Source organism: Dromiciops gliroides, chromosome 4, assembly GCF_019393635.1.
Source record: "Dromiciops gliroides isolate mDroGli1 chromosome 4, mDroGli1.pri, whole genome shotgun sequence".
NCBI lineage: Eukaryota > Metazoa > Chordata > Mammalia > Microbiotheria > Microbiotheriidae > Dromiciops > Dromiciops gliroides.
The window spans coordinates 335094858-335114384 of record NC_057864.1 but is presented as its reverse complement, the minus strand read 5'-3'; the positions used below and the strand labels follow the sequence as shown (position 1 = coordinate 335114384).

General features: G+C 41.0%; 1 pseudogene; it reads left to right on the top strand.

Moving 5' to 3' along the window:
- Positions 1–4037: 4037 nt before the first annotated feature.
- Positions 4038–17671, top strand: LOC122755104 (annotated as a pseudogene).
- The last annotated feature ends 1856 nt before the right edge of the window (positions 17672–19527 follow it).

The following is a 19527-nucleotide window of genomic DNA, read 5'->3' as shown; positions in this document are numbered from 1 at the left end:
TTTCTTTATATATCTTCTTAGCGACAACAAGGTTTTGGTTTTTCTTTCAACCTTATTAACATCTGTTGAACTTAAAAATACACCTGTGAGGAATGCAAATGACTATTCCTTTCAGGAAGTGTGTCATTTTAATATTCTGACCTTTATTTTCACTTTCTTGATACTGGACTCTGAGAATGCTCCCATTGGACCCACTTTGGTTTCTGATAAGGTGAATTTTCACCTTATTTTCCCAGACCACTGCCTCCATTAACTATGCCAACATGAGTATCATCAACAAGAAGATCATCCTGATCTTCTTCAGCTCCCTTTTCTGTGTTGTCTTCTGGCATTAGAATGAGTTTTTATCAAAATAAGTAACAAAATGAAGACAAAACAGAAACTGTCTTTTTTGGTGTTATTTGCATCTCCAAAGTTTAGGACAACATTGTTCTTGATCTCTCTGTCTCTTTGTCTCTTTGTCTCTGTGTGTGTGTGTGTGTGTGTGTGTGTGTGTGTGTCTTTCCCTCTCTCCTTCCCTCTCTTCGTCTCTGTCTGTCTTTGTCTCTTTCTCTGTCTCTCTCTGTTTCTCTGTCATACACACACACACACACACACACACACACACACACACACACACACACACACACACACACACACACACACCACAGAGTCTAATGGAGGCCAACAGCCTGCCCCTCTTTTTACAAATACAGGAGGTTACTGGGAAATTGGTGGAAATACATGCCCAAGGGGGCTTCTAGCAAGATGAAGGTATAGGAAGGACTTAGAAAACACAGTGAAAAAGAAAGGGAATAAGAATGAAGTGAAGAGAAAGAGTTTTTGTAAAAGGAGAAAAAACTAAATAAAAGGTAAAGTATGATAGGGAAATAGTAGAGTGTAGCTTTGAACAGAACTAATGCCATAGTCACCTTTGTAAACAGGGGTGTGGTGGTAGATGTTTAATAACTGGTTTTCTGAAGGGAAAACAATAGCATTAGTGTTATAGATGTTTTTCAGTTTAATCTGCATTATTAACATTTTACCCATCACTTTAAATCTAAATAATTAACCAAATAGTAAGTCTACCTCTGATTTGTAGCATGGGCCAATTTCCAAGGCATAGATAAATGTTTACACTGAAAATTTAACAATCTGGTCTCTGAGTCAACACGAGCTGGGTCTAGCAAACCTCTGCCTATAAGACAATCTCTCTGACTCTGATGGTCAGTGCCCTGGGTACCCACTCTCTTTCTCAGAGTAGTTATTGTACAGTTAAGTCTTACCATAGGCCATTGTTGTGCAAATATCTGTAAAGGACCTGGGATTTCTAGCAACACTGGGGCTCAGTGTAGGAACTTTCATCACCCAACGTGAAACACATCTGTTTTGGTTTTTGTTGGTAAGTCCTAGATAGTTGCCTGAGGGACATAGGGGGCAGGTATTAAGTGTTAGGGTGGGATTTGAATTAGTCCTCTAGACTTTAAGCCTTGGCCCCCATCCCAGCCCCTCCCTAAAAGATGGCGTGCTATAATTCCTGAGATTGGTTTCCCCTAATGCCTGGAACATTTTGATGAACAAGCCACTATTCTTTACTCTGAGTACTAGGCGACAGGAGAAATCCTTTCTTTGTGTAATATCCTCTTCTATTCCTTTCACTAACTCCCCCACTGTTGGCAAGAGCAGTAGCTGAATTCTGTTTCCTCTTCACCACACACGTGTTCTCAGTCTGTCTATGTTTTCCCTTTCTCAGACCGATTAGGAAGGTCTCTTGTGTTATTTCATGATCTCAGTACTCATTTATCAACATTCCCAAAAGCCTAGGTGTTAGGTAGGTATCCTACCAATTCAGTGGGACAGGGAAAGTTCATTACCTTGATACTAGCTATGGCCAGGTAGAACAAAGGAATGCCAGGGGCAGCTAAGTGGTGCAGTGGTTAGAGCACTGGCCCTGGAGTCAGGAGGACCTGAGTTCAAATCCAGTCTCAGACACTTAACATTTACTAGCTGTGTGACCCTGGGCAAGTCACTTAAACCCAATTGCCTCACCAAAAAAAAAAAAGAACAAAGGAATGCCTTAGGGGAGGGATTGTCGTTGGCCTTGGTAGGAGAATTGTGGCTTAACTTTTTTTTTTTTTTGGCTGGACCTCAGTTTCTTAATCAGTAAAAACGAAAGAGCTATACTATGTAACTTTCAGGCCTTTTGCATCACTGAGAATACAGGAAGCTAGTCATAATTTTATTGCTTAAAAATAAGGACTTGTGGGGCAGCTAGGTGGCTCAGTGGATAGAGCACTGGCCCTGGATTCAGGAGGACCTGAGTTCAAATCCGGCCTCAGACACTTAACACACACTTACTAGCTGTGTGACCCTGGGCAAGTCACTTAACCCCAATTGCCTCGCTGAAAACAAAAACAAAACAAACAAAAAAATAAGGACTTGTGAGTCCAATGATATAGGAAGCATCCAGGTGAGGAAACTCCCTCTATCAATGCAGGACAGCACCCTTTCTGTAACTTTTGACCATAGAGAGTTTCCCAGAATAATGAGAGATTAAATGACTTCATAGATGGGACTTAAAAAAAAATGTTTCTGGTTTCCAAATGAACTCTACGAGGTCTTCCTGGTTTTGAGGGCAAGTCATGCTGTCCATGATGCCTCTCCACTCTATTTCTTAATACAACTTTTTAAAAAGTTTGATTAGTGGCTTTACAACACAGTCATTTTTTTGGAGGGGGAGGGGGGCTGCTATGTCTCCTCCCATTGAAACACAGAAAGACAGTTAAGCAAAATTTACCAAACAGACAATCATGTCTCAGAAAACACATGCAATATTCTGTTCCCACAGCTAGACTCTTTTTCTTTATATATCTGCTTAGCTACCACATGTGCAATGTTCTATCCCCACAACTAGACTCTTTTCTTAATATATATTCTAACTCTGTGACCATTGGCAAGTTATGTAGTATCTTTCAGCCTCATGTTCTTTACCTGTAAAATGGGTCTATGATAGCATCTTCCTCACAGGGTTATTGTAAGGGTCAAATGACATAATGTATGCAAAGTCCATTGCAAACCTTAAATTGCAATATAAATATTGGCTATTCTTATTGTGTAGATTTTTCTTCAGGTTCTAAGAGCTCTTAAGCAGGTTTGTCCTGACATCGATTTAGCTTACACTTCACCCCCCCCAACCCTGCCCCCCCCAAAAAGGATTCCATTTTTCAGTATTTAATACCAGCAGAAGAAGATAGTTTTGAACTCTCCGAGTTCTTTCTCCACATTGCTTTAGTGAATTTGTTTTTTTTTTACCCAGAGAGGTCTAAAAATATCATACACACACATCATGAGCCCTTTATATACATGCTCAGTATACAGATCCCAGCCATTGAATGCAATCGGACCGTAAGAGAACCAGCTGGAGAAGGCTTCCTCTCAACACACCCTCCTCCTTCTGCACTCTCACTGCTTGCTAGTTACTACAACAGTCAGGCCATAAGGCTGGGGCTCAGCCCAGAGTTGAAAGGGGAGTTAACAAGAATTAACTAAGGAACTTTGGTCTTCCCAATCAGAACCTCACTTCCAGACTCACCATCACCCTGTCTCATGGCGGCTATAGAAAAGTACAAGCTCCTAAAATAGATTTGTTTAATATAGGCTTGGAGAAACCAAGAAGAGAGGACCCATTTGCAGTATTTGGGCTGCCTTTTGCGTGCGTATGTCTTTCTTTTCCTTTTCAGTGCCAATCCCTGATGTTTAAAGTCAGAGGCACTCAAAGTCAGGAAACTGGTCAGACGTCCAAAACATGTGGTGACGTTGAGGCCCCTGTGAACCGGAAACAGACATTGACTGTATTCCTTCTCAACTCTATCCGCTTCAAATCAGGATCACTGCCCTGAGGGGCTTTGGACATTGGCCAGAAGGCCTAAACCTGTTCTCTGTCCATGCCCACAGTTCAGCAAGGTCACTTATTTGACTTTCTTTTATTTTTTCCTAGTCCTTTGATTTTTATTTTAAAAAGGGTATGTTGTTGCATTTACCGCATTGGCGCCATCACTATGGGGTAAGGGGGGAAAAGGGGCTGATAGAGGGAGAAGAGGAAAAAGTAAGACTGTTTTTAATCCATCAAACTGCTGATGATTAAGGAATAATAAACACAAGTCTGTTTCCTTGATTATTTTATAAATAGCAAATATTTGGTTAAGGCATTTGATAAATCCATATACTATAGGGATTGTTTACCAGAGTGATGTATGACTTAAAAACGCATCCCCCAAAACAAACAGCACTCCTCCCCACCCCCCCTAAAAAAAAACCCTTTAAGTATGTCTGTGAAAATACTGTCTGGTTCCCAAGGCTCTTACTCATCATCTCCCTCATCTTCTAAATTGGATCAAAGCTATGAGGGGCCTCTGAGGGAAAAGCTTGGCTTCATTATGCAAAAGGCAGTAAGGTGGTACACTTCCCAGCAGCTTAAGAGACAGGAATGTTGTAAAATACCGTGTGGTTTTCAAATGCCGACAAGGAAGTTTTCTGGTTATAACCTTCCTAATCATCTTGACTGGCCTCTACTGCTTAGACAGCTGAATGTTTCCTAGCTGGACAGAACTGTTTAGACTGGACATCTGCTACCAAAGTGGGATGCACTGTGGTCTGGGCCTTAAACCTGTACATCTGAAGACATTCAATTTTGGACTTTTCCTCTAGATAGAATCTGGACAAAATCTGGGGATTGCTTCAGCCCAAAGTTACTGTAATGGTCTCTTACTCTAACTGGTTCAGACGTACACATGCCAGATTTTATTTGCATGAGCGAAGGCTCTCACTGAAGAGGACAAGGAACATAAATACTAGCTCTGGCTATTACGTTGTTCTCATGTTTTTAAAATTAGAACTCAAATATTCCATCTATTTCAACTTCTGGGAATTATAGGATGAGAAAAGCATGGTGATGTTCTTGAATATGGGACATTGTTGTTGTCTGTCCTTTCTTGAAGAGGACCATGATAATAAGGGTAAGGTCATGATTTGCACAGAATTGGATTTAAGTGAGGCAGGGCTGTGCAAAATCACCAGTCTCCTTACCTACTCCAGAGCCATCTGGGTCTAGTGGCAAGGTATATATTAGGACAATTGGAGATGGCCCCTGATGTTTAAAGCAATTGGGGTTAAGTGACTTGTCTAGGGTCACACATCTAGTGAGTATCTGAAATGAGATTTGAACCCAGGTCTTCTTGACTCTAGAGCCAGTGCTCTAATCAATTGTACCACCTAGATGCCCATGAAGATGGGACGTAACTTCTTCAGAAAGAAGGAGTACAGCGGCAAAAGTTCTGGTTTTAGAGTCAGAGCACTGGGTTCCAATCCCACTTCAGATACTTACTATTTGTGACCTTGGACAAGTCTCTCAGCCTTGGACTACTCTCAGCCTCAGTTTCCTTAACTGTAAAATGAAGGAGATGGATTAGATGATTTCATTGATGTCCTCTAGCTGTAGATCTATTGTCTTGTGATTCCTAACATCTACAAAGGCAACATAGTAAAGTGGGGGGAAAAACAAACAAATCTTAGGACTTGGAGTCAGAGGAGCTGGGTTCAAATCCTGGTTCTGCCATGTACTACCTTTAACTTTGGGGCAAGTCAGGTGAATAAACATTTATTCAGTGCCTCCTATGTATCAGACATTGTGCTAAGCTCTGAAGAAACAAATGAGAATCAGAAAGACAGACCCTACTATCAAAGAGCTCACGATCTAATGGGGAGACCAACACACAAAAAGAGCAAAGAAAGGGGCAGGAAAGGGGCACACAGGGATGTGGTAGAGAAGTCAAAGAATTCCAGAATGAATACATCAGGGTGGGAAATGAGGAGAGAGAGAGGCAAATCACTCAACTTCTCATGGTTTAAGTTTCCTCATCTGGAAAAAAAAAGATGATGTTGGGCTAGATGACTGGTAAGGTGACTTTCAGCTTTTAATCAATGATACTGTGCTTTAATCTGATTCCGGAACTGCAGTTTAAGTACATGTACTATTTACCCACTTGCCTTCAAAAGAGACTACCTCAACCAAAGATTGGGAAGAGGCAGACATGAGAAAAGGTTCAATTAACTAATTGGGGCCAAAATGCTGCCAGGTTAAAAAAAAAAACTCATCTGCTAGTCTTTTTCACCATCCTTAATTAAAAGCAGTGGAGAGCCCTACCGCTTGTTATCATTTCATAAGTACCAGATGGGAGAGGGATGCAAAAGGGTTACCAGTGAGATCTTGTGGATCTTTATGTGAGCATGTTTATGATGCTATATATTCATCTTAATCCTCTTTGCCTCTGGGCCCACCTCTGATGGGTGAATTTTCACTGTATCTTCTTGAGAGGCAGCCCTTCATATCTCTTCCTAACCGTTTCCACATCATGTTACCACATATTTCTTCCATCCCATTAGAATGTAAGCTCCACTTGTTTCCCCAGCCCTTAGCACAGCACATATGATGTGCTTAATAAATCTCTCTCTCTCTTTTTCTCTTTCTCTCTCTTTAAAATCTATTTCTCTATCCATTCCTATCTACCAATTGTATCTATCAATCTGTCATCTATTTCTATTGGTCATAGCTATGATATCTATGATTTATCTATAATCCATCTATCTCTACCTGTTATATTTATTGATCTACCATCTATCTACCTATCATATCTATTGATCTATTATCTATTTGTGTGTCTATTATCTATCTGTATGTGTATTCATCTGTTTATATATCTATCATCTCTGTCTACCTATGTATCATTTATCATCTATCTATCCATTCATCTACTGAGCAGAGTTACAGAGTGCCTTGCCTGCAACTACCTTGCCCATCCAAGAAAGGCCATAGGTTCAGAGTAAAACATAGAAAACACCTACTACTCTCATTGAAAGCCAGCAACCTACCAATATGGTGATCTTCTCTCGAATGGTCTAGTTATTCTGGTTATGGGTAACAAAAATAAACCACCATTCAGGCAGTAGGGAGCAGCTTAAAAAAAGAACTATTCTCCTTTACCCACACTTCCTGACCAGCACAGCAGAGAAGTGAAGTTACTGCTATTCACACATCCAATCCAGTAAGTGCAGAGAGTTTCTGGATCGTAAGTCTCTAGGACCATCTCAGATGCATTTAGTTTTGTTTTGGGGGTAGAACTAAAGTTGACTGGCTTAACACCTGGTACTGTCCTGGGGGAGAGGCTAGCTCCAGTCTCCCTGTGATGATTCCAAAGTCCTTTGAAGTGGTAGTAGAAAGTACTTCTATATAAATCTCTCAAGAACTTACTGGAAATATAAGGGATTCTGGGAATTGGCCTCCAGTCCAAACCTGGAATTGATTGAGTCTATTCTCTCTTTCCCTTCCAACATTCCCTCCAAAGTTACTGGGTATTCTCTGGTGGCCAACCAAATCCCTGCAATTCTCCTGGGGGCCCCAGAAGATCACAGGATACAGAGCATCTTGAATTTGGTTGCTAGGTTACAAAAGCATAGAGGATTAGACAGACTAGTAGCATTTGTACTTCAGAAATAGGTACTCTACAAGAAATGGAGTTCTTTGAAAAAGCAAGTCCATATCATTCCCAACATGCATTTCTTCAACTGTCAGGGAGAAGAAAAAAAGAGAAAATAAAATGGGTTGAATTTACCCAGTATCTTTCTTCTGAAGAACTCAAAGTGAATTGTGTTGTTGTATCTGTGACCCATTAAAGTGGAGTCCCTCCTAAGAGTGGCATCATGCTATTTAAATGGGGTTGACAAAGACTATGAAGCTTTGTAATAACATTTTATGTTTATATAGTTCCTTTCATTGGAGCATTACTTCATGAATTGTCCCAACACCTCTGTGGGGTTGGGAGGACTTTATTGCCCTTTTACAGATGGAGAAACTGAGATGGTTAATTATTAGTAACCAATATTTTCCTCAAGCCACCTAGTAGCTTATTAGACGACTCAAGAACAGAACCCAGAACTCTAACCTCTTGGTCAGCCTTGAGATTACAGTGGCTTAGCTTGTTCTAAATTTAAGGGACAAAGGTTAAAAAGTACGATATTAAGTTAGCCTTATGGATCATTAGCCATATTCTGTCTCTGCCAATGATGTCAAAAGATGTTTTATAGGGGAGCATGAGAGTCACAGTTCATGACATCCTTTCTGGAAAAAAAAATTGTTGCTGCTTAAAATATATATTTCACCATCCCTTCCCAATAATCATGCTACATGCCTCCACACAGAACCCTCTCTTGCAACCAAAAAAATAATAGAGCCAAAACAAGCCACAGCAGTGACTGCATCCAACAGTCTAGGCGATATTCGGCTCCTGTGGCCTATAACTTCTCTATCAAGAAGGGAGAAGCATGTTTCATTATTGGTCCTCTGGAGTCAAGGTCAATCATGGCATTTAATCTGAGTTCTGACATCTTCAAGGGTTGTTTTTCATATACATTGTTGCAGTCATTGTGTGCATGGTTCTTCTGATTGCTTTCTTGGCTCTGCATCCCATCACAAGGACTTCTTATGTTTCTCTGAATTTCTCATATTTAACAAAATCATAAGTTTAGAGTTGGAAGTAGACTTAGAGGCCATCTAATCCAATCTCATCATTTTCCAAATGAGGAAACTGAAACCTAGAGAGGTGAGGGAGCAGAGCCAGAATTTGAGCCCAATGGGGCATTGAGATGGTACAGTGGATAGAGTAAAAGGCTTGAGGTTACTGAGACCTGAGTTCAAATGTGACCTCAAACACTTACTACCTGGGCAAGTCACTTAACCCTATTTGCCTCAGTTTCCTCACCTGTAAAATGAGCTGGAGAAGGAAATGGCAAACCAATCCAGTATCTCTGCCAAGAAAACCCCAAAAGGGGTCACGAAGAGTTAGATGTGACAGAAATGACTGAACAACAACAATCTCTGACTCCAAATCTAATAGTCTTTACACAGCATCACACTTCCCTCAATAGCTGGAGTCAGAAACCCTGGATTTGAGTCCCCTTTCCACTATTTACTGGTTGTAGGACCTTGGGAAAGGAATTTAGGTTCTCTAATCCTCAGTTTTCTCATCTTTAAAATGAAGCTAATAATACCTGCCAGTCTATTTCACAGGGCTATGTTAAAGATCAAAGGAGACGACATATATAAAGTGTTTTCTAAACCATAAACATCATATAAATGCATTCTATTTTATTATTCCACCAAGGAGGAGGAAATAATGATGTAAAGACAATGGAAAGGAGTCATCAGACAACACAGACTAAGGACAGACTGATAGAGTGGTCCAGTCCATGCAGAGAACACTGGACTTGGAGTAGGAAGATTTAATATTTAGGTGGCCTTGAACAAGTCAGTTAATCTCTTTGAGCCTCAGTTTATTCATGCATAGAAAGAGGATAATAATACTTACTTTATATCTGTCACAGGTTATTATGAGGCACAAATTAGAAAAGATTTCAGAACCATAAATCATTATATACACCTATGGTGTTATTTTCTTAGTATTAATAACCAACTTTGATTTGCTGTTCAGTGTTTCTGACTCTCCGTGACCCCATTTTGGGTTTTCTTGGCAAAGATACTGGAGTAGTTAGCCATTTCATTCTCCAGTTCAGTTTACAAATGAGGAAACTGAGGCAAACAGGTTAAGTGACTTGTTCAGAGTCACATAACTTGTGTATGAGGCCAGATTCAAACTCAGGAAGATCAGTCTTCCTGACTCCAGGATGGACACTTTATCCACTGTACCACCTAGCTACCCACCTGAGATTTACCTTCATCCTTTTAATAAGCTTCTGATCTTCAACTCAGCCACTTACTTGCTGTGTGACCTTGGTCGATTCATTTCACCTCTCAAGGACTCAGTTTCCTCATTTGTTAAACGAGGAGGTTGGATTAAATTAATTCTGTGATCCCTTTCAGCAATAAATATATGATGTTGTTGATCCTAGTGCTTTTTTCTTTTAAGATTTCCTTGCAGGCAGCTAGGTGGCGCAGTGGATAGAGCACAGGCCCTGGAGTCAGGAGTACCTGAATTCAAATCTGGCTCAGACACTTAATACTTACTAGCTGTGTGACCCCGGGCAAGTCACTTAACCCCAATTGCCTTACCCCCCCCCCCAAAAAAAAAGATGTCTTTGCATTTCCTATGTCATTTTCTTTGCAAATCAGACAAAAGGTTTGAATGATTGTATTAATATAATTTGGGGACAGGAGGAAGAGTGGAAACCAGAATCTGATTTTATTGGTAGAGGGAATTCACAGTGATGAAATTCCTTCTACCAGCTCAGATCACATCTCTGCAATTTAGAGTCTTAGAGAGTTGAATGAACTTCAGAGAATTAGGAAGACTTGCCTAGGATCACACAGATGTTACATATTGGAAGCTAGATTTGAACCCAGGTCTTCCTGGCTCTGAGAACAGCTCTCTACTATGTCACATTTCATCTCTAACACCAAATATTATACTCTTAATACATGAAAGCTGAAATAAGAGTAGGGGTGCCAAGTCAAAGAGCTGGTTCTATCCCCTTCTTTTCTCTTCTTTCATTTTATTTGTTGACTATTCTTAGCCCTGGGTCCAGTGAGAGGACTCCCATCCCTCATCCATCTTAACTTCCAAGTAGGAAAAGACTGTACCATCTCCATTCCATGCATCATATAGGTTGGGAGCATGCAGCTGAATGAGTTGGTTTTTTTTTTTTTTACAGCCTAGCACTTCAAATAGTTACTCCTGCCATCTGCATCTCAAAGTGTAAATGAATCAGAAGCAGGCAGACTCCTTTTCCTTTATGGGAGACACATGATTTAAAAAATCATCAGGAAAGTGGTTGGCACGATCAGTCAGGGATTAGATTCCTCTAAAACCTCCAGTGTTTGGGAATACAGTGGAAAGCATCTGCTGTGGTGGGGTGAAGTATAACTAGTGTGGCTTTCCAGCCTTCCAGGAGAGGGCCTGTATTTCACCACGGAGCCTTGAAGCCAAATCAGGGAGAGGAAGAGGGAGGCCACTTAGCAACTGGGTTTGGGGCTCTGCTCTCCAAATGGGGCAGTGAAGGTACCAGTGATTTATGTAGATTTCTAAAAGGATAAAGGCAATTTATGAAATGTGTTCCTGCAATTACATTTCATAAGCATTATTAAGGGATTAGGATGCCACTCTTCTGGTATATGTGGCCACATAACTTTCAGTAAACAGTTTACACAAGCAAAGAAGGAGAGGGAATGATCACTGGCCAATTTCTCTGAGCCTTTGAGTACAGCCAAGCACCAGGGCCAGTTCCCCCTGATTTATGCCCTGGCTGCTTGAAGCCAGCTGGACAACAGTCTTCCCAACTGCTTGGCACTGGTGGGACATTAAAAAACAACTAATAAAAAGCTTCCTTCCTATCATCCTTGTACTTTGGGATGTGGAGAGTCCCCCACAGAAAGTGTACAAGCTCTGCAGAAACCATAAATGCCAACGACGAAGCTTTAATGTCCCTAACACTGGGAGTCAGTGTATAATAAATGTCTTGTCCCATAAATTAAGACTTTTCTGGGATTCTGTGACAAGCTTTTAAGACTCCAGAGCAGGTTTTCTCTCTTACACAAGGCTACCATATTTTGGTTCTTGTTAGTATGAGAAATGTCTTCTCTTAGGGTAGATAATGTGCTTAGATGCTTCTTAGGGTCCTGTGAAATACATGAAGTCCAAGAAAAAATGGGGTGATGTGGACTCATTGGCTTATCTGGCTATAGAAAAAGCAAAATGCTGGGGAGTTTGAAAGTGGTAGAGCAGGGATTCTAATATGAATGCATGTGGAAATTAGTGTGTGCTAAAGAATAGCTCTTATGTTTGTTAACCATAGAAATTGTGCTTGGCCAAGTAATGAAACTGGATTATTTTTTCATGTGTGCCTACAATGCTGCCCAATCTGTGAAATTTATTATCCTCTTTTTAAAAAATAGCACATGCCAATTCATTGCCTTATTTCAGTCTTGATTCCTTTCCCACTGAATCTTTTCAAAATTAAATTTTATTTTTTAATGAACAAAAATATATTTTCTCTCAGTTCCACTCCCCATCCCATGGAAAAGAAAAGAAAAACAACATTCTAGTAATAAATATGTATAGTTAAGCAAAACAAATTGCCTCATTTGGCCCTGTAAAAAAATTTTGTCTTATTTTTCACCCTGAATCTGCAAACTTTCTGTGTATAGAACACTTCATCATCGGTCCTCCAGTTGATCAGAGGTCTGAGAGATTTTCAAATTATTTTTTGTTTTTACAATTTTGTGTTTATTGGATAAGTTGTTCTCTTGCTTCTACTCATTTAATTCTCCATAAGTTTATATCTTTGAAACTTCATTTTCCCAATATTGATATTATAGTATAAATTGTTCCTCTAAAGTATATTCCATTATACTAATATGCCATGATTTGTCAACTATTACTAAACTGATGAATATTCCCTTTGTTTCCAGTGTTTTGCCAACACATACACAAATACACACAGACACACAAGCTGCTATAAATATTTTTTCTTCATATAGGATCTTTTCTTTTTTCTTTGACCTCTTTTATGTATAGGCCTAGCAGTGGTATAGCTGGGTCAAAAGGCATGCGTTGTTGGGTAACTTTTTTTTTTTTTTGCGGGGCAGTTAGGGTTAAGTGACTTTCCCAGGGTCACACAGCTAGTAAGTGTTAAGTGTCTGAGGCCAGATTTGAACTCAGGTCCTCCTGAATCCAGGGCCGGTACTATATCCACTGTACCACCTAGCTGCCCCATGGGTAACTTTTTTGGTTTTTTGGCGGGACAATGGGGGTTAAGTGACTTGTCCAGGGTCACACAGCTAGTAAGTTTCAAGTGTCTGAGGCTGGATTTGAACTCAGGTACTCCTGAATCCAGGGCCGGTGCTTTATCCACTGCACCACCTAGCCACCTGCCATGGGTAACTTTTTAAAAAAACAATTTAAAGGACATGCACATTTCAGTCACTTTTTGAAAAGTTTTTATTTTTATTTTTATTTTTTGTTGTTGTTGTTGTGGGACAATGAGGGTTAAGTGACTTGCCCAGCGTTACAAAGCTAGTGTCAAGTGTCTGAGACCAGATTTGAACTCAGGTCTTCCTGAATCCAGTGCCGGTGCTTTATCCACTGTGCCACTTAGCTGCCCCGGGTAACTTTTTAATGTACAATTCCAAATTGCTTTCCAGAATGGCTGTGCCCAATCATAAATTCAACAACAATGCATCAGTGTGCTTGCTGTGATGCCTCTCAGTTGTACTTACCTATTTTAAGAAAAACCAAGTTTGAGAAGCTGTGGAAAAATTGGAACACTAATGCATTGTTTGTGGAGCTGTGAACGGATCCAACCTTTCTGGAGAGCAATTAGGAATTATGTCCAAAGGGCTGGCTATACAGCTGTGCATACCCATTGACCCAGCAATACCCCTATTAGGTCTTTTTCCCAAAGAGATCATAAAAAAGGGAAAAAGACCCACGTGTACAAAAATATTTATAGCTGCTCTTTTTGTGGTGGCAAGGAATTGGAAATTGAGGGGTTGCCCATCAACTGGGGAATGGCTAAACAAGTTGTGGTATATGAATGTAATGGAATGCTATTGTGCTGTAAGAAACGATGTGCAGGCAGATTTCAGAGAAACCTGGAAGGACTTAAATGAACTGATGCTGAGCGAGATGAGCAGAACCAGGAGAACATTGTACACAGTATCAACAACATTATGTGCTGATCAACTGTGATATAGTTGATTCTTCTCAGCAATACAGTGGTCCAAGATAGTTCCCACAGACTCATGATGGAAAATGCTCTCCAAATCCAGAAAAAAAAGAACTGTGGAATCTAGATGCAGATTGAACCATACAATTTCTATTGTTTTTGTTGTTGTTCTTCTTCTTTTTTTGAGGTTTTCCCTTTTGGCTTTGATTCTTCTTTCACAGCATGACTAATGCAGAAATATGTTTAACATGATTGTACATATATAACCTATATCAGATTACTTGCTGTCTTAGGGAGGGAGAAAAACTTGAAACTAGAAATCTTAGAAAAACAAATGTTGAAAACTATCTCTACACGTAACTGGAAAACAATAAAATACTTTTATGGGAAAAAAAAGAAAAACCAACTTCATCTTATTATCCATTCTCTGGGCTTTAGTATGTGGATAACTGTGGCTGAAGTGTCTTGCTTCCCAGTCTTTTATGAATTACTAGATATTGTTACTGCTGATCTTCTTTATACATCCCACGAGTTGCCTCAGATGGCATCTGATAGATAGAGATAGAGAGATATATAATGCATCATGCATGCATATATGCATGTACATACAGATGTAGGCAAATATGCACACATGTGTATATAAACATACACGTACACATACCAATGTGCTTGTGTACACACATGGGTATATTTATAAACATGTGGTTGCATCTGCATACATATATATTTATATACACATACATGTGTATATGTATTATGTATAAATTTTACATGCTTGCACATTTATATTAGTTGCTTCCCCATCCAGAAAGCCTCTAAAATGAAGTTCTTAACCTTTTGTGTACCAGAGACCCCTTTGGTAGGCTGGTAAAGTCCACTGGCCTTTTCTTAGAATAATGTTTTTAAATGCATAAAATAAAAGAAATAGAATTACAAAGGAAACATCGTAATGAAATGGAACTGCATGTTGTTGTTGTTGTTGTTATTATTATTATTATTAAGACAAGTCCATGGACCCAGAAACCCTCCTCTAAGGGGAAGTAGACAAGCACACTGTGACACTGAAGCAATCTTGTCCCAAAGGAACCCATTATGGGTTCCTTTTCGTTAGAGTTTTGGCAAAAGTGTTGTTGACATGCCAGTCTGAAAGGGCAGGAGACCACGGAAGCAGGCTGAGCTCCGACAAACAATGCTGAGCAGAGGGAAAGGGGGAAATTTCAGAAAGTGGAGGATCAGTCATGGCCAAGGCAAAACAGATAAAGAGGTGGTTAGAAGAGCAAAGACGGAAGCATATTGTTATCAGTATGGTTTCTGTGGGAATGGGGACCTTTTGGCCAGCTGGAGGAGTATGATTGCCTTGCCCCTATAATGAGCTTCAAAGTCTGACATCTTGGAGTTCACAGTTCATATTTGCTTACCTGGTTTGGATCTACTTCCTTGCTTGGACCTTTGTTACAGGACTCGATCTTCCTCACTCGATCCCCTCATTCTACTTGACTACTGGATTCTGGATACTTCCCTCAGTATTTGCTGCTTCTGCACCCATCTCCCAGCTTGTTCTCCTAGCCTTGTTTCTGCTCTTTCATTCCCAGCTCTTTGTTCTGCGTTTTCAACCTTATACTAACTGTTGTTTTGATGCAAGCTGCTTGACTTCCTCCTCCCCCCGCTCCAGGGCAATGAGGGTTAAGTGACTTGCCCAGGGTCACACAGCTAGTTCAGTGTCAAGTCTCTGAGGCCAGATTTAAACTCAGGTCCTCCTGAATCCAGGTCCAGTGCTTTATCCACTGTGCCTCCTAGCTGCCCCTGGCTTCCTATTTCCTTCCCAATACCCACTCATAAAAGCAGAAAGATGAAAGCTGACTCTGCTCCTAAATGTTGGGAGCACACCCCAAAGTGAATATTGGTAAATCAATATGATCCGATTCCTTCTAGTTTGAACAGTAACGTTTCTTTTAATTTTTTGTTTTCGAAATTGGTTACCATCTAACACAATCTTTTTGAGGGTTTTCTTGACTAATAACTATCTTTATGGAAAAGGGAGATATCAGCTGAGTGTTTCAGTACTCAAATCCTCCAGGGGAAAGGAGGGAACAAGCATTTCTCTTTTTTTACTCATTTAAATAATATTTTATTTTCCTTCAATTACATGTTAAAAAATTTTAAGTTTATTTTTTTAAGTTTTAAGTTCCAAATTCTATACCTCCTTCCCCTCCCTCCTCCTTGAGAAAAGAAATGTGATATAGGTTTATATATATATAAATATACATATATATATAAATTATGTAAAACATTCCCATATTAGACATTTTGCACAAGAAAATAAAAAAAGGAAAGAAAGAAAAAGAAAGATATGCTTTAGTTTGTATTCAGACAATTTCAGATATTTCACTGGAGGCAGATAGCATTTTTCATTATGAGTTCTTTGGATTGTCTTAGATCATTGTATTGCCTAGAATAGCCAAGCCCTTCATAGTTCTTCATCATACAATATTGCTAATGCTGAGTAGTATAATGTTCTCCTGGTTCTGCTCACTTCACTTTGCATCAGCTCATGTCTTTTCAGGTTTTTCTGAAATCATCCTGCTTGTCATTCCTTCACAACCATATACCACAGTTTGTTCATCCATTTACCAATTGATGGACATCCCCTCAATTTCCAATTCTTCACTACTACAGAGTTATTATAAATCTTTTTGTACAAGTAGATCCTTCTCCCCGCCCCCACTGACTTTTATTTATCTCTTTGAGATATAGATTTAGCAATGGTATTGTTGGATCAAAGGGTATACACAATTTTATAGCCCTTTGAGTATAGTTCCAAATTGCTATCCAGAATGGTTAAAGAATAAATATTTCTTGGGTGGCAGTGGCAATAGCGGTGGCCAGGGCTATGGGGCGAGCCCATGGCCGGGTCCTGCTGAGCGGCACTAGGCCCCAGTACTCTCGTGCTGTGGTTGCCTTAGGCTGATACAATGTCATCATCATTCTCAAACCTCTCGAGGGGTCGGAAAGTGGTGCTATCAGCCCTGGGCATGCTGACTGTGGGAGGTGCAGGACTTGCTGTGGCCCTGCACACTGACCTAGAGCTGCGCCCACCAAACTACCCCTGGTCTCACCCAGGCTTCCTCTCCTTGGACCATAGCAGCATTCGCCGGGCTTCCAGCTGTATAAGCAGGTGTGCTATTCCTGCCACAGCATGGACTACCTGGCTTATCGCCATTTGGTGGGTGTGCGCTACACTGGAGCAGAAGCCAAGGCCCTGGCAGAAGAGATAGAGGTTCAGGATGGTCCTAATGAAGATGGAGAGATGTTCCTGAGGCCAGGGGAGCTTTCTGACTATTTTCTCAAGCCCTACCCCAACCCTGAGGGTGTTCGGGCTGCCAACAATGGGGCACTACCCCCCGACCTCAGCTACATCATCCGAGACAGGCACGGTGGTGAGGATTATGTCTTTCCCCTGCTTATGGGATACTGTGACCCACCTGCTGGAATCTCTCTTCGAGAGGACCTTTACTGGGGCAGCTAGGTGGTGCAGTGGATAGAGCACCAGCCCTGGAGTCAGGAGGACCTGAGTTCAAATCTGGCCTCAGACACTTAACACTTACTAGTTGTGTGACTCTGGGCAAGTCACTTAACCCCAATTGCCTCACTGAAAAAAAAAAAGAGAGAGGACCTTTACTTCAATGCCCACTTCCCTGGCCAGGCCATTGCCAGGGCTCCCCCTATCTACAATGAGATCCTTGAGTATGATGATGGGACACCAGCCACTGTGTCACAGATAGCTAAGGATGTGCCTACGTCCCTGTGTTGGGCATCTGAACCAGAGCATGATCATCGCAAACTCATGGGACTCAAGATGCTTCTAATGTTTAGCTTGCTGATCCCCCTCACCTATGCCATGAAAAGGTACAAGTGGTCAGTGCTGAAGAGTCAGAAGCTGGCGTACCAGCCCCCTAAGTGATCACACCTTCATGTGGACATCTTCCCCCCCTATTGGGCTTGATTCGCTTTGGCCCAGCCTGGCACATCTTGTCCTACAGGCACAGTCAGCCTGGACATCAGGTTCAGCTCAGTCTGGCAACTCCTCTTGGATGGACAAAGGTGGGGGTGGGGCAGAAGACCTTGCTTTGCCCCACCAGCACTGCCAGACCCCTCCTGCCCCTCACCAGAAATAAATTAAATTTCTCAAAAAAAAAAAAAAAAGAAGAAACATTTCTTACGGCAGCTAGGTGGTACAGTGGATAGAGTACCAGGCCTGCAGTCTGGAAGATTCATCTTCTCGAGTTTAAATCTGGCTCCAGATGCTTACTGGCTGTGTGATCCTGGGCAAGTCATTTAACCCTTTTTACCTCACTTTCCTCATCTGTAAAATGAGCTGAAGAAGGAAATGGCAAAGCACTCCAGGATCTTTGCCAAGAAAACCCCCAAATGGGAGTCAGATACAGCTGAAATGACTACTCAACAACAAAAAACACCACGTTATGCTAAGTGCTTTACAAATATTATTACATTTGATCCTCACAACTATTCTGGGAGGTAGGTACTATTATTATTCCCATTTTATAGTTGAGATAATTGATCCAGAAGTAATCCCGGTGAAGATAAAGCCTTTGGGTCAAAGCTAGAATTTCCTTGGCCTCTCAGGATAACAAAACTGTCTAAGCATTTATCTCTTAGGATCAAAATAATAATAGCTAGAATTTAAATAATGGTTTGCAAAGTTTTTTACATACTTTATCTCACTTTTTCCTCACAAAAATCCTGTAAGCTTAGTGGTATTATTATCCCTATTTGATAGATGAGGAAACTAAAGTGGAAAGAGTTAAGGGATTTATCCAGAGTCCCACAGCTAGAAAGAACCTGAGGCAGGATGTAAATTCAGGTCTTCTTGACTCCAAGTCCACTACTCTAACTACTGTGCCATCTAAATGAGAAAGGAAGGGGGCAGGTAGGTGGCACAGTGGATAGAGCACCAGACCTGGAATTAGGAGGATCTGAAGTCAAATCCGGCCCCAGACACTTGACTCTTACTAGCTGTGTGACCTTGGGCAAGTCACTTAACCCCAATTGCCTCACCAATTAAATGAGAAAGGAAGGAAGGGAAGGAGGGAGGAAAGAACGAAGGAAGGAAAGGAAGGAAGAAAAGAAGAAAAGGGAAAAACAGAAGCAGTCATGAAAATGAATGGACTGGGTACATTTCTTGGTCAAGTTCTATCACTTCTAATTTTTCAAGCTGGTTTCAGTTTACCACAACATAGTGGAGGTTACCCAGGACATTTTGGCAACCCAAACTGCATATTTTGAGAGGAAGATAGAATATAAAGAATGTGGGGGGGCAGCTAGATGGCGCAGTGGTTAAAGCACCGGCCCTGGATTCAGGAGTACCTGAGTTCAAATCCGGCCTCAGACACTTGACACTTACTAGCTGTGTGACCCTGGGCAAGTCACTTAACCCCCTATTGCCTGCAAAAAAAAAAAAAAAGAAGAAAAAAAAAAAGAATGTGTGGGGGCGGCTAGGTGTCACAGGGGGCGGCTAGGTGGCTCAGTGGATAAAGCACCAGTCCTGGATTTAGGAGTACCTGAGTTCAAATCCGGCCTCAGACACTTGACACTTACTAGCTGTGTGACCCTGGGCAAGTCACTTAATCCCCATTGCCCAGCAAAAAAAAAAAAAAAAAAAAAAAAGAATGTGTGACTGGGTGGGGAAGACACCCACATCTACTTTCACTGCTTATTTGCACCTGAGTAGAGAAGCAGGTCTTCATCTCAGGAATTCAACTTCCAGCACATCTGGGTTGGCCTGCCCTCTAGGGCAGT